Genomic DNA, 16,092 nt, shown 5'->3' with positions numbered 1-16,092 from the left:
TTCCTTTGCCTTTTTGTTCCTTTTGGACCTTCAGCTGATTAGATGGGGCCCGTCTGCTGCACTCAGTCTACCAGTTCAGATGCTAATCTCATCCAGAAACACCTTCACAGACACACCCAGAATAATGCACGACCAAACATCTGGGCACGCCATGGCCCAGTCAAGTGGACACATAAAATTAGCCATCCCAAGTCCTATCTCTGCAGCTGTAGCTCAGGGTGGAACTACTCCCCAGGGCGGGGGGGGGGCACCCAGACCCCACATGGCGCCACTGTGACTTCTGGTGAGTGCTTTGTTCAGAGGAGTGCACTGCATGGGAAAGAGGAGGGGAGAAAGTGAGATGAGAGAGGAAGATGAGAAGCAGAGGGTGGCGCCCTTGCAGGGTCAAGTTCAGTGAAGTCCAAAGGGTTTCCCTCCGTGCCCCCCTTGGGTGAATCTCAAACCCAGTCGGTAGGGGACTTGGGCACCTCCGGTCTCCTCCAGTGGCTGCCACGTTTTGAGTACCATATGCTCCAAACGAGTGGGGAGCCCGGGGTGCACAGGGGGCCTGTCCCTCCCCCTCAGCGGGTGGCGCGAGCAGCGCGCCCAAGCGGGGGGGATGCAGCTGGGTTCTTTGGGGTGTCAGCCCCCTCCTCGCCCCTCCCTGTCCGCACCCGCCTTCCAATCACTCACTCGAGCAGGCCTGTGATTCCTGATGTCAGATCTTCTAAATGTTATTCCAAGTGATGGCAGAAACCTTCCCATCGTAGGACACTCTGTTCAGTTGCGTTTGCTTCCTCTCCACCTGTGAGGAATTCGCCTCCCCACACGTTTCAATGAACGAAACTCTTTCATGGCGAACTTGGACTCTGGAGAGGTCGTACTAACTTAAATGATTCTGCACGTAAAAGTAGAAAATTTATGCCAAAGGTATGAGGATAAAGTGTTCTGAGAACTAAAATTCCTGGATCATTGATGAATCGAAGTCTTTTACTCTCACCCTTCCACCCCCAAAACCTCTCTATGCATTGGTGCTCTTTCCTGCTCTGGGCAGAGCCTGAGGGCTGAGTCCTCTTTCTGTACTGGCTCAGGGGCTCTCCATGTGGCAGCAGAGACCCTTATGTGACACCTGAAAGGGGGAGAAGATTGGATTTAGAAGACTTAGAAGTGGGTTTTTGTTTATTGCGGTTGTGTAAACTCCCAGCATGTGCTTATACTCTGATCATCTGGGGGTCAGATGCTAAGGATGAAGAAAACTCAGTGTTAGACCCACTGACTGCTGGGTGCTGAAGATACACAATAAATAAGACTTGGCCTCTGCCTCTGGGGGGTTTCAGTCTAGAGAGAAAACGCATTCATTTGAAGATTCCTGTGGACTCACTTCTTGTTAATTACCATTCCACTTTGTTTCCCAGATGCGACATAACCATTCTGGGGTGATTAATATAACATCGCGTTCAATAGGAATTAGGAAATTTTGAGGGCTAGTTGACAACTGATGAGTTTTGACATGTTCTTAGTGTGTCAGCGGGCTTTCAGAAAAGCCAGCCTCAGCTGGAGAGAACCCACCCTGGAGCTCACAGATGGATTTAGCATCTCACATTTCTCTGACGCTTTTCCCTTTTAGGTAAACTTCCGAGGCCAGAAAATAGAGCTCGTCAGAGTCCGGAACCCTTGGGGACAAGTTGAGTGGACTGGGTCCTGGAGCGACAGCTCAGTCCCTGCCCCATCCTTCTGACGGATCCCCACCTTCCTACATTTCACGGGGTGCGAGGCCAGGGCTGGCTTGTGTGTGTGTGAAGAGGGAGGTCCTGTTCAGGGAGGGTCCTGTCCTGCTTCTGGACCTTACTCCTGCCCTCGGGCCCTCCGTGCTCTCAAATTCGAAGACTCACGGTGCTCCTTAGCTGTCACATAATTGTATCATGTCAGTGACGGTATTACCTCCCATGGGAACTTTAAATCCCATGATATGGTGAAGGCTTCTCCCAGTGATGAAGCTCGTGTGTGTGTGTGTGTGTGTGTGTGTGTGTGTGTGTTGGGTGCTGGTGGGGTGGCAATGAGTACTTTAGGTGTGAGAATCCCTGAAACACTGCCAAGCAGGTCGCTAAAGCGTTCTCTCTCATGGTCCCTGACCATTGGCCAGAAGCCCAGTGGCCCGCAGTGAGATAGAAGGAGAGGAGCAGGAAATTCATCCAACACAGAGCAGCCGTCTGGGCTATTTATACGGCCCCCGGTTATAAAGAAATGGCTGCCTGTCTTGTATGTGCCCCCTCCTCATTCCCCGGGAAACAGCCTAGGTGACTGGATGGGGGGTGTTCAGGCTCAGGCAGGGCCCCCTAACCTGTCCCCGCTCCTGCCCACCAAGGCTTGGGGGGCTCCAGGGAGCCTGGTAGCAAGTCTAGAGCTTCAGTGAAACTGAACAATGTTTGTCCTCGGCTCCCACAGAGGCACCAACCCCCGCCCGTCGGTGTGCTGGGGGCTTCATTAAAGCAGACTCCACACCCCGGGCCGGCCTGCCTCATCGCTGGGCTTGTGCCACCATCCCTACCGTCCGCTGGGCTTCTGTCTCCTCAGACCCATCAAAGGAGGGAAGAGATCAGCCTCCCTCTCCAGTCGGAAATGGAGAGAAAGCGATAAACCCATATAATGAGACTGCTTCCACGGTGAACAGATTTTGAGTCTCTCGGTTCAGGGAACGCAGTGTGTAAAAGGGCCGAACCCTTTTTCCCCCTCCTGGGAAACACGCAGAGGGAGAAATAAAGGAAGTGCATTTTCACTGGCTCGAGGCTGGACACCAGCTTGTCTTCTGCACCCACTCGGCCTCGGGGTGATGGGGCCGATCCCTGACCCTGACCCTGCCTGCTGTGAGAACAGGGCTGAAAGGGCTGCTTACTCCCCCAGGCCCATGAGGTGTCTGGGGAGGGCCACTTAAAAGATATTGGCCCTGGGGCTTCCCTGGTGGTGCAGTGGTTGAGAGTCCGCCTGCCGATGCAGGGGACGCGGGTTCGTGCCCTGGTCCGGGAGGATCCCACGTGGCGCGGAGCAGCTGGGCCCGTGAGCCATGGCCGCTGAGCCTGCGTGCCTGGAGCCTGCACTCCGCAACGGGAGAGGCCAGAGCAGTGAGAGGCCCACGTACCGCAAAAAAAAAAAAAAAAAAAAAAAAAAAAAAAAAATGAGGAGATGGTCAGAGAGCAATGAGAAGTATCATGTGGTCCAGGGGTTTGTTGGTCAGAGGACAGAAGGGAGTGAATCAGAAGCCTGTGATTTTCCCACCACAACTTCCAGAACAAAAATGCAGCCCCGCCATCCAAGCCCTCCCTCTTCTTGGGGTCCAAAGTGTCCTGGAAGTGCAGAAAACCTCTGGGTCTTCAGAACAAGAGAAGAGGGAACTGGCTACTAGTTGAGGCTCCAAGGAAAGCAGATGAAGAAGCACCCTGGGCTGAGAGTGTCACTGCCGAAAGGTGTTTGGTCGGGGCTCAACCCGGGTCTCTGAGGCTAAGGACCAGGCTCTGTCCACGGTCCTGTGCTGCCAGGGGAGGACGTTTTGCACAAGACGTTGGCATTTGTTCCGAAAATCTGAGAGAGGCTTCGAGATGCTGATGAGTGGTTTGAATGTGGGAAAAGATGATGGGGCGTGGGTGGTCAGGGCGTGTGTAGGAGAGGTTTTTCTAGACTGCACCATCAGCGACTGGACAGCCAGCCAGAGCAGCGACAAGGGAAGGCATGGGAAGCAAGATGAGAGAGAGCATTTCCCTGGTGGACCAGGGGTTAAGAATCCACCTTCCAACGCAGGGGATGCGGGTTCGATCCCCGGTCGGGGAGCAAAGATCCCACATGCCGCGGAGCAACTAAGCTCACACGCCACAACTACTGAGCCCACATGCTCTAGAGCCCGTGCCACAGCTAGAGACCGCACACGCTACAACTGGAGAGAAGCCCGCACGCCGCAACGAAAGATCCCTCATGCCACAACGAAGATCCTCAGTGCCACAACTAAGACCAGATGCAGCCCCCCCAAATTAATTAATTAACTTAAAAAAAAAAGATGAGAGAGGACGTGTGTTTAAAGCAGAGCATAATGAGCTCTTTGAGACTGATCTGGAATTCAGTCAACCTCCAACAAGGACCTTCTGTGGGCCAGCGCTGCGCTAAGCATTGGAGAAACAAGGGGGAGTAAGATGTAGTTCCCGCCCCTCCCGGAGCTGGAACCCGGGGCAGGTGGGGAAAGGCAGCTGTAGCTGTGACGCAGCTGAATGCTCTCCCGGCTGGGGGGGATGGGCCCCACTCCTCCCCCTCCTGACTCAGGTCCTGGGCCCTGTCACTTTGGAGTGCCTGTCCTTGACTCTGGGATGAGCTATGGGACAGGCTTTGTGCTGGCCAAGGGGACACAGCTGGGGGCTTGAAAGGCCACACGTTTGGGCTTGTTGTCTGTCACCAGAATGTTCGGGCTGGCCCAGGAGAGACAGGTGGCCCAGTCACCCTGATGTCCTGATGCCACCTGAGCAAGAAGCGTGGGTTGGCCTCATGGGAACGAGGAGAGGCCCTTATCCCTCGGGAGGGATAAGCTTAAGAGAGTAAGTGGAGGGCGGCCGGGAAGGCCGCGGGGGGCTTAGGAAGAGCCATGATGTGACCTGGCTGCTGTGGGAAAGAAGGGAGGCTGGCGTCCCCAAGAGGAGGAAAGAGGAGGAACGGGGCTGCTCCAGGTGTGCTCAGCAGCCCAGAAGTAGGAGTGAGGCTCTATGGGGAGATGCAGGGCCTGGGCTTTCGCAGGACCTCTTGCAGCCAAAGAATTAAAAGTGAAGGAGAGGCTTCCTTGGCGGTCCAGTGGTTAAGACTCTGCGTTTCCAATGCAGGGAGCGAGCGGGGGGCACAGGTTCCATCTGAGAATGGAATGGAATATTTATAAATGGAATATTTTCTGCCATATCAATAAACAAAGGATGTCAGAGTCATCAAGTATTGCAACCCTCTGAAGCGAGCCAGTGGGCCGGAGAAAACCCAGGGCTGAAAAGGATACCTGCCACCTAGCACTGCAGCCTCTCCCTGCGGTGAGCCCTGAGGAAACTCAGGATGTGAAAATACGGGATGCTGGCCCCAGAGAGCCGAGGTGCATATCAAAGGAAGGATTTCAGTGAGCCCAGACTCTTGCATCTTCCCATACGCAGAAAGGAGCTAAATTCCTTAGCTTGAGATATCTGGTTTTCTTTAATCAACAGTAATCTTTTGATGTTCAGACTACCTGCCCTTTTGTCGCAAAACTTCTCTATATCCTGGCTCCCCGCTCACCTCCTCGGAGCAGCTTCTCAGAGCCATCCGAAAGCTGCCTCCCGGGCTGCAGTCCTCATTTTGCCCCCAATAAAACTTAACTCGCAACTCTCACGTTGTGCATTTTCTTCAAGTCAACAGATCCCTAGTTGGGCAACTAAGATCCCACATGCTGCGCGGCATGGCCGAAAAATATATTAAATCAACAAACCAACCAACAAACAAACCAATTCTCAATTTTTTTTTTTAATCTTTTTTTTTTTTTTTGGTGATATGTGGGCCTCTCACTGTTGTGGCCTCTCCCGTTGCGGAGCACAGACTTCGGATGTGCAGGCTTAGCGGCCATGGCTCATGGGCCCAGCCACTCTGCGGCATGTGGGATCTTCCCAGACCGGGGCACGAACCCATGTCCCCTACATTGGCAGGCAGACTCTCAACCACTGTGCCACCAGGGAAGCCCCCAATTCTCAATTTTTAAAAAATAAATTTAAAAAAATAAAATGAAGGAAGAGATACCTATGCGAGTCGGGGGCAGGGGAGAAACCTGGCAGAGGGCCAAGGACTTGGCAACCAGAGCTGAGCAGGTGTGGCCGAAGGCACAGGAGGATGTGGCTGGAGGCATCTGCACCAGAGGAGTTATACCCTTGCCCACGATCAGCACTGTTGGGTCACAGGAGAAACGGTCCTGCAAACATGAGGCCCTCGACCAACATCAGGGCTGATCATTCCCCCTGGGTCAGGGGGCCCCAGGCATCAGGACACCCGCATTGTCTCTTCAAGATCGTGACACAATCTTTCGAAATGAGGGAGATGAGAACACCCACCCAGGGTCTGAGATACCCACGTGGCAGAGAGAATCCATTTTCCACGTCCTGCCCTGTGTGGCTCAGCCAGGCCAGGCCGGGCTGAGGAAGAGGTGCGTCACTGAGGCAAGAGGGCTCATGGCATGGGGCTCAGGAGGCTGACTTCACCAGAAGAGGCCTCTTGGCCCCTCTTGTCCATGGAAACCCTGCCTTCCTTCCTCTGGGAGAGCCGGTGCCATCTGGCCGGGGAGGGGACCCAGCACCAGGCAGAGGATTAACCACGAGGCCCTCCGGTAGAAAATGGAACTCCCCACCTCTCCTGCCAAAAGGCTACTCAAACTGGCAGGCCTGTTTTCAAAGGGTCTAGGAGCTGGGATAAAGCGAAATGTGCATGCAAAACGAGCTGTCCAGTAGCCTGAAGCCCAAGGAGAAGCAGCAGGTCCAGGGGAGCGCCAGCCGCAGCCAGGGCCTGAGGGCTGGCTTGGCTAGATTTCCAGAGACAGCCTGTGTGAAGCCGGCCAAGGAAAACCTTTTTTCCCCGAAGTCTGGGGAGCTCACACATGGAAGCATTTTCCCCTGGAGATTCAAGTATTTCTGATCCAGTGTTGAGGCCTGGCCGGGGTCTTCCCCTCAAAAGCGCTGGACAAGCTTCCCTGGTGGCGCAGTGGTTGAGAGTCCGCCTGCCGATGCAGGGGACACGGGTTCGTGCCCCGGTCCGGGAGGATCCCACGTGGCGCAGAGCGGCTGGGCCCGTGAGCCACGGCCGCTGAGCCTGCGCGTCCGGAGCCTGTGCTCCGCAACGGGAGAGGCCACAACAGTGAGAGGCCCGCGTACCGCAAAAAAAAAAAAAAAAAAAGACAAAAAGAAAAAAAGCGCTGGAGGTGTGGGACCGGGGGTCCGAGAAGTAAAAGGGTAGCTCAGAGATATTTGCACACCTCCTCCAGTTAGTGAGGCTGAATTCCCCGGATCCCAGACTGCCTCTGTTTATGAATTTCTACCCTGTTCTAAAGAAAACCAGTTTTGTAGAGAAAACTGACACTATTTTTATGCATCTAGAAACTGGGGCAGCTGAGGGGGCTGTGAAGTAACACAGAAGGCATCTTCTTCCTCCAGCGATGGCCCTGGGGCCCAGGCGACAGCCACCCTCTGATGTGGTACAAAAGCCACACTAGATCACATCCAGCAAATAGGATGATGGAGATGGGGCTGGGCCAGCAGTCTGTGCCAGGAGACGCCCCGGAGAGCCCGTGGATGAGGAGCGGAAGGAAACGGTTCTAATCGGAGCAGCTGCATCTAATTACTCGGGAAGAACACAGTACTTTGGAGAGTGCATTTTCTTCCTCAGTGCAGGGCAAAATATAAATGCGATCCAACAGCCTGTTCCACCCCAGCTTCCTCTCAGAGTCCCAGCCCCTGGGTCAGATTCAGACAATGTCTCTATCACTGTTGGGAACCTGTCGACAGGACTGAGAGGTCTATAATTTAGAAATCGAGAAGGTCTGAGATGGAAAGGACCCCAGAGATCACCCTGAAGAGTGGTACTTTATTTTCCGGGTCGGAGACCTTTGAGAATCTGAAAAAAGAGTTCCTGGCCCTTTCCTCTGGGAGGTGCACACACACACAGAGGTGCGCACATCATTCTAGAGAGTTCTCCCACCCTCCGATGCCTCTCTGTGTGCAGTTTGTTTTATAGCACAGAGACGGGGAGGAGATGAAGAAGTAAAGTACAAAGGCCATAACTTTTGCCAATATCCCCTGGAATGGCCAGCCTCGGGGAGGGGGTGTGTTGATTTCTTCTTCCTTGCAGCCATCCACAGGCAGACAGGGTCTAGTTATTTCCCTGAACAAAGGCACCTTGGTTTAACCTTCAGGCAGAGGGGCAGGGTTCCCCGAAGCAGGTCATTATGTACAGACAGGATCCTTTTAGTGAACAAAAGCAGCGGAAAGCAAAGGTTAAAGTAAAAGAAACAGATCCAACATGGAGTCAGATTTTGTTCTTCCCTGTAAAATATTTGCTGTGGACAGGCCCTGCAGACTGTGCTTTACATTTTTACTTATTTCGTCCTCACAGAACTATTATTTTACCCGTAGTGCAGATGAGGAACGTGGAGAACAGAAAAGTTCAGTAACACCTCCTATGTGGTCTCCTAACAAGAAGGCACTTAGAAACAGTAACTCTCTGCTGTAGGTCATGGGAGCAAATCTGACTGTGGCCCTGGCAGGGGAGATAATGGAGGACATGAGAGGATTCTGGTGAGTGGTCTGGTTCTAGAAAGCGGGTCATTCATGGAACAGCAGGGTCTCCTAAACGACACTTCAGGGACTAGTGTCCCATGGGACTTGGGGTGCTGGCAGTGAGGTTGAGAAGTTGTAGAGCGCTTCTGCTTCCCTCACCCTGCCTCAGCACTGGCTAGGGTGAGGATACAGGCTGATGCAAGGTGAGCGATTCTGCCTGCCACCCACGGTGTTCCGGAGCTGTGCCATCTCCCTCGGTGCATGAGCACAGAAGCAGCCCCCAAGTCGGAGGGGTGCCAGGGCCTGGGGGAGCAGAGCTGGTGTGAAGCCTGGAAGGCAGATAGAGTCCACTGAGGCCAATGCTGAGCACCCGCCAGGCCCACAGCCCAGGCTGCCAGGCTCCTCACCACTGTCCCTGTTCCCCCACCCCCAGCCCTGCCCCCTCTGGGCACAGAGCCTGGGGCACGGCTGGACAGGCCGGGGTGGCAGGGTGGGAGCTGGCACGGCTCGGGCACTTCAGTGCAGCCCAGAGCAGGCAGCTGCCACCCCTCAGTGGAGGCACCTTTTGGCACTGCAGGGCCATCAGTCCCACCTCCGGGAGCCGGCCCGGCCAGGTGGCAGCAGGAGGAAGCAGAGGAAAGGCTCATTGGAGCCGCCTGCCAACGGGAGCAAAGTCAGAAAATGGCATCATGCCCTCTGAGGGGCTTAGGCGTCACCTTGGAGGTGGTGGCCAGGAGAGGGGACAGGAAGACAGCTAGCTGTTTGGAAGGCATTTTAGGCACCAAGAGGGGAGCCTCCGTCTCCTCCTCTCCTTCCTTCACCGCCTTGCTGAGTCGTCACGTGACTGCCGTTAAGATGCTGCTGCCCTGGGAACGTTCACTACCCGCCAGGTGTTATGTTGACCATGCTTCTCGCCAACCCTCTCAGCAACCCCATGAGGTCCATACAACCTCTTGAAAAAGGTCATGCAACCTCCCAGGACATGCAGCTGGGAAGGAATCTCAGTCTGCGTGGCTCCAAAGCCCATTCTCAGCCTCTCTACCCGCCAGTGCATCCTGACCTGGGGCTCCCCAAACTGAGACCCGAGGTGGCGTCCAGCAGGGCCCCCCAGTAAGTGAAGGTGAGAGACACCAGTGGGGTCAGTCTTGTCCTCCAGAAGAAAGGAAAGCTGAATGTGGAGTGGGAAAATCCTGTACCCAAGTTCGCTGGGGCTCAGGTCTCGGATTCAGGGCCCCCAGGCTGGTGAATCCCCATGTATCTCCTCCGCCCAATCCTGAGCCCTCAGGGATGCTTTTAGAAGCTGTATTTTAGAGGATGCGGCTACTGCCTGGGTTGCTCCACCCTGCTGTCCAACAACGGTCAAACCCACAGAATGCCCTGACAAGGCACAGGGGAGGGATTCTCCCAGCCCGACACTGGCACTCCCATCCAACGTGCGGCAAGGCTGGGGGCGGCACCAGGCCTGAAGGGGTCTCACCCAAGGGAAGGACCAGTGGCTCTCCAACACAGACAATGTGTCCAGCCTCATTCATGGGCCACGAATGTCACGGCCACTCATCTGTGCGGCCACCCTTGGCCAGCTGCTCCACCTCCTCCTGCCACGTTCAGCCTCCTTACCTCACCTCCCTTGCTCTCCATGCCCCTGGACACCGCTTTTGCTCTGCCATTGTCTGGTTGGGTGCCATTGAACAGAACACTCAATCTCTCTTTTCCTCTATTTTTTCAACTGGAAAATGGAAAGAATGGTCACCGTCTTCCTAGGGGAGCAGGGGTGGGGTGAAGGAGTCATTAGAAAGAGTGGTCTGGTAAAGATTCAAAACCCACTCTTTATTTGCAAGAAAAGCTGCTGCACGGAGACTCTCCTTGACCCAGGACCCATTCTGTACAATTCTTTGAGGTCAGTTTTGTTTATTTTCCTGACTCCCCATCCCAAAAGTTCAGGGTAAGCCAACAGGCAGAACTGCCCTTTGCAGGGGTCCTCTCCACTCAAATTAATCTGACGACGCATTGGTCCAGCAGGTTGGGAGGGAGAGTGTAGCCTTGAGGCTCATGGTGGACTCCCTGAAGGAGAGAGGAAAGGGAGCTTGCCCAGCAGGGACAGGTGTCACCCCCCGAGTGGAAAGCCTTCTCATCCCCTTATGAAGTTGATGACACCTATGCTACACTGTTTGGTGTTGTACACTGTCCGGTCCGAGCTTTCCAAGAACCATGGGGGCCTGCCAGAGAAGGAAACAGACTTGATTGAAGCCACAGGCATCATAAGCAGGACGAGATCTCAGCCTTCCATCTACATGACTCATGAGAATCCAGTGCATACCTCAGTCCTACACAGAGCTGTTGCACAAATCAAATGGAAGAGTGCATGGGAAGGCCCTCTGGAGGGGACAAAGTGCTGCACTATGCTGCCTACTAGGAATATAATGTGAGCCACCATATCATTTTTTCTAAATTTTGTAACTGGAAGTTTGTACCTTTCGACCACTCCCACCCATTTCTGCCCCTCCCCCAACCCTTGCTTCTGGCAACCACCAATCTGTTCTCTGTATCTATGAGTTCTATTTTGTTTTTAGATTTCACACATAAGTGAAATCATACAGTGCTTGTCTTTCTCTTGTCTGACTTATTTCAGTAAAAGCACAATGCCCCCAAGGTTCATTCATGTTGTCAAAAAAGGTAGATTTCCTTCTTTTTATGACTTAGTTGTGTTCCATTGTATATATATCCATTCATCTGTTGATGGACACTTGTATTGCTTCCCTATCTTGTCTATTGTAAATAATACTGCAATGAATGTAGGGGTGCATATATCTTTTCAAGTTAGTGTTTTCATTTTCTTCAGATAAATAACCAGAGTGAAATTGCTGGTCATATGGTAGTTCTATTTTTTTTGAAGATTTTCTTTTTGATGTGGACCACTTTTTAAATCTTTTATTGAATTTGTTACAATATTGCTTCTGTTTTATGTTTTGGTTTTTTGGCCACAAGGCATGTGGGATCTTAGCTCCCCAACCGGGGATCAAACCCACACCCCCTGCATTGGAGGGCGAAGTCTTAACCACTGGACAGCCAGGGAAGTCCTTGGTAGTTCTATTCTTAATTTTTGGAGGAACCTCCATACTGTTTTCCATAGTGGCTACACCAACTTTACACTCCCACCAGCAGTGTAGAAGTGTTCCCTTTTCTCCACATCCTCACCAACACTTGCTATTTCTTATCTTTTTGATGAGAGCTAATCTGAGGTGTGAGGTGATATCTCCTGGTGGTTTTGATTTACATTTCCCTGATGATGAGTGATGCTGAGCACCTTTTCACGTGCCTGTTGGTTATTTGTAACTCTTAGGAAAATTTTAAATTTTCTGGTAACTACATCTAAAAATGTATAAAGAAAGGGATTTTAATATATTTTATTTAACCCTGTATATCTAAAATATTATTTCAACATGTAATCAATATAGCAAGATTATCAATGAAATATTTTACCTTCCTCTTTCATACTAAGTCTTTGAAATCCAATGTTGTATCTTGCATTTCCAGCACATCTCAATTAGCACCTGCCCCATTTCAAGGGCTCAGTAGCCACATGTGGCCAGGACTGCTCTATAGGACAGCTCAGCATTATCCAACAGTGGTACAAGTAGCTCCTATAGACCTTTCTAATCTGGGACTACTATGAGCTTAAATAAGGCCAGCTCGGAGGACTTGCAGGACTCCTTAGGCTCAGAGAAGGTGAGAAACCAAAACAACCCAGCACTGACACTACCCAGTGGACCCCAACCTTGATTTTTCCACCAGAAAATTTTTCACAACAAAGATCTGATGTAAACCTCACCATAGAAAAGAGATCAAATTAGAGCTCTCCAGATGAAGGGGGCAGACCAGCCACCAAACTTCTCCAAGGTGTCCCCCAAAGCCGGCCCTCAATGTTTTAAGACCTGTACTCTCCAAACTGTAAGATACTGATGAAAGAAATCAAAGATGACATAAACAGATGGAGAGATATATCATGTTCTTGGATTGGAAGAATCAGTAGTATCAAAATGACTATACTACCCAAAGTAATCTACAGATTCAATGCAATCCCTATCAAATTACCAATGGCATTTTTCGCAGAACTAGAACAAAAAATTTTACAATTTGTTTGGAAACACAAAAGACCCCAAAGAAATATTGAGAATGAAAAACGGAGCTGGAGGAATCAGAATTCCTGACTTCAAACTATACTACAAAGCTACAGTAATCAAAACAGTATGGTGCTGACACAAAACCCGAAATATAGATCAATGGAACAGGATAGAAAGTCCAGAGATAAACCCATGCACCTATGGTCATCTAATCTATGACAAAGGAGGCAAGAATATACCATGGAGAAAAGACACTCTCTTCAATAAGTGGTGCTGGGAAAACTGGGCAGTTACATGTAAAAGAATGAAATTAGAACATTCTCTAACACCATACACAAAAATAAACTCAAAATGGATTAAAAGCCTAAGTGTAAGACCGGATACTATAAAACTCTTACAGGAAAACATAAGGAGAACCCTCTTTGACATTAATTGCAGCAAGATCGTTTTTGATCCACTTCCTAGAGTAATGAAAATAAAAACAAAAATGAACAAATGGGACCTAATTAAATTTAAAAGTTGTTGCACAGCAAAGGGAACCATAAACAAAACGAAAAGACAACCAACAGAATGGGAGACATATTTGCAAACAAAGAGACTGACCAAGGATTAATCTCCAAAATGTACAAACAGTTCATGCACCTCAATATCAAAAAAACATAAGCAACCCAATCAAAAAATGGATGGAAGATCTAAATAGACATTTCTCCAAAGAAGACATACCGATGTCCAAAAGCACATGAAAAAGTGTTCAACATCACTAATTATTAGAGAAATGCAAATCAAAACTACAATGAGGTATCACTTCACACCTGTCAGAATGGTCATCATCAAAAAATCTAGAAACAATAAAGGCTGGAGAGGGTGTGGAGAAAAGGGAACCCTCCTAAACTGTTGGCGGGAATGTAAACTGGTACAGCCAGTATGGAGAACAGTATGGAGGTTCCTTAAAGAACTAAAAATAGAGCTACCATATGATCCAGCAATCCCACTCCTGGACATATATCCAGAGAAAACCATAATCTGAAAAGATACATGCACCCCAATGTTCATTGCAGCACTATTTACAATAGCCAGGACATGTAAGCAACTTAAATGTCCATTGACAGATGAATGGATAAAGAAGATGTGGTACATATATACAATGGAATATTACTCAGCCATAAAAAAGAATGAAATAATGCTATTTGCAGCGACATGGATGGACCTAGAGATTGGCATACTGAGTAAAGTAAGTCAGACAAAAGGACAAATATCATATGATATCGCTTATATGTGGAATCTAAAAAAAATGGTACAGATGAACTTATTTACAAAACAGAAATAGAGTCACAGATGTAGAAAACCAACTTATGGCTACCAAGGGGGAAAAGGGGGAAGGGATAAATTGGGAGATTGGGATTGACATATACATGCTACTATACATAAAATAGATTAACTAATAAGAACCTACTGTATAGCCCAGGGAACTCTGCTCAATACCCTGTAATGGCCTATATGGGAAAAGAATCTAAAAAGAGTGGATACATGTAATCTATAACCGAATCACTTTGCTGTACACCTGAAACTAACACAACATTGTAAGTCAACTAGACTCCTATAAATATTAATTTTTAAAAACAGAATTCAATTATCACAGATTGAAAAATGCCAATGGACCCCAGCCCCCGACCCCACCCCAGCACGGTGGTGACTTAGGGGCAGGACCACATAACTCTCCAACCTCTCCTCCAACAGCTCGAGGGCTTGGGGTGTAGCGCTGACAACCACCACTGAAGGTCCAGGGCTTTGCAAACCTGCACTTATGGGGCCTCACAACTCTGTCAAGTGTGATGATTGGGCTCACTTTGCAGAGAGGAAACTGAGGCTTAGAGCGGGAAAGTTACCTGTTTCACGTCACAGAACTCGAAAGTGGAGGTGGGCCCTGACACCGACCTGTCCCATAGATTTCCCACTAGACCACTGTGTCAGCCCCAGGCAGCCCTCACAGTTAGAGTCCAAATGCAGGTCAGGACATGGCTCCCTATAGGACATTAAGATTTTTGAGTCTGAAAAAACACATGCTTCATAGGCTGTGTCATCCAGGCTTTGAAATAAATACATTTGCTCTGTAGTATCTAAAGCACTATACAATTTTAAAATATTATTTTATTTTTAAATTTATTTATTTATTTATTTATTTATCTTTGGCTGCGTCGGGTCTTAGTAGCTGCATGTGGGCTCTTCATTGCAGCTCAGGGGCTTCTCCCTAGTTGTGGCATAAGGGTTTTCTCTTCTCTAGTTGTGGTGCACAGGCTCCAGGGCACGTGGGCTCTGTAGTTTGCAGCACATGGGCTCTAGTTGAGGCACACGAGCTCAGTAGTTGTGGCATGTGGGCTTAGTTGCCCCGTGGCATGTGGGCTCTTAGTTCCCCGACCAGAGATCGAACCCCTGTCCCCTGCATTGTAAGGTGGATTCTTTACCACTGGACCACCAGGGAAGTTCCCTTAAAATATTATTCTAAAATGTCTCATATGGATAGATATAGTTTATGAGGGACATAATTTAAATGCATCTACAGCCTAACACTATGCTATGAAGGAGTGTGGATTCATCTAACATTTAGTGAGTGGCTATTTTGTGCCCGAAATTTCAAAAATGTTATACCATGCTGATGCTAATGTGGAGAGAAGGGTGATGAAGCTCAGAGAGGGGAAGTACCAGACAAAGTCTGAAAGCCAGGAAAAGAGACGGCCAGGCAAGCTACTCCTGCTGCTGTACTTTTTAAAAAATATATTTATTTATTCATTTATTTATTATTTTGGATGTGCCTGGTCTTAGTTGCTGCATTCGGGATCTTTAGTGGCGGCATGCATGCGGGATCTAGTTCCCCGACCAGGGATCGAACCCAGGGCCCCTGCAATGGGACAGCGGAGTCTTACCCACTGGGCCACCAGGGAAGTCCCCTGCTGTACTTTTTTTTTTCCCAATAAATTTATTTATTTGGCTGTGTTGGGTCTCCCTTGCTGCGTGCGGGCTTTCTCTAGTTGCGGCGAGCAGGGGCTACTCTTCATTGCGGTGCTCAGGCTTCTCACTGTGGTGGCATCTCTTGTTACGGAGCACGAGCTCTAGGCGCTAAGGCTTCAGTAGTTGTGGCACATGGGCTCAGTAGTTGTGACTCACAGGCTCTAGAGCGCAAGCTCAGTAGTTGTGGCACACGGGCTTAGTTGCTCCGTGGCATGTGGGATCTTCCCAGACCAGGGCTCGAACCTGTGTCCCCTGCATTGGCAGGCAGATTCTTAACCACTGCACCACCAGGAATTCCCCTGCTGTATGTTTTGAAGGTGACTTTTCCTCCTATGCTGGGCTGCTTGTCCCTGAGACGAGATGCTGTTTTCCCCTCCCAGGGATGGCGTTCTTTAGACACAGGTCTCCTCTCCCAGCGACAGGCAACGCCACAGCATATCTCCGTTGTGGGCACTCGGAGATTCACCCTAAACGAGAATGGCAGTGCAAGACACAAAGGGCCACTCGAGGACAAGGGAACAACAGCTTTTATTAAAAAAAAAAAAAATCAAGAACATCATTCATGTAAAACTGGGTGTTAAACTGACCAAACTAATTTTTAACTCTACACCAAATAAGCATATGAAAAGAAGGACCAGTGTGTAGCTCAGTAAAATGGGCTCTTTGTAGCTTTTGTGCTCTAA

This window comes from Kogia breviceps, chromosome 2 (genome assembly GCF_026419965.1).
Source record: "Kogia breviceps isolate mKogBre1 chromosome 2, mKogBre1 haplotype 1, whole genome shotgun sequence".
NCBI lineage: Eukaryota > Metazoa > Chordata > Mammalia > Artiodactyla > Physeteridae > Kogia > Kogia breviceps.
This window is presented reverse-complemented; position numbering follows the sequence as displayed.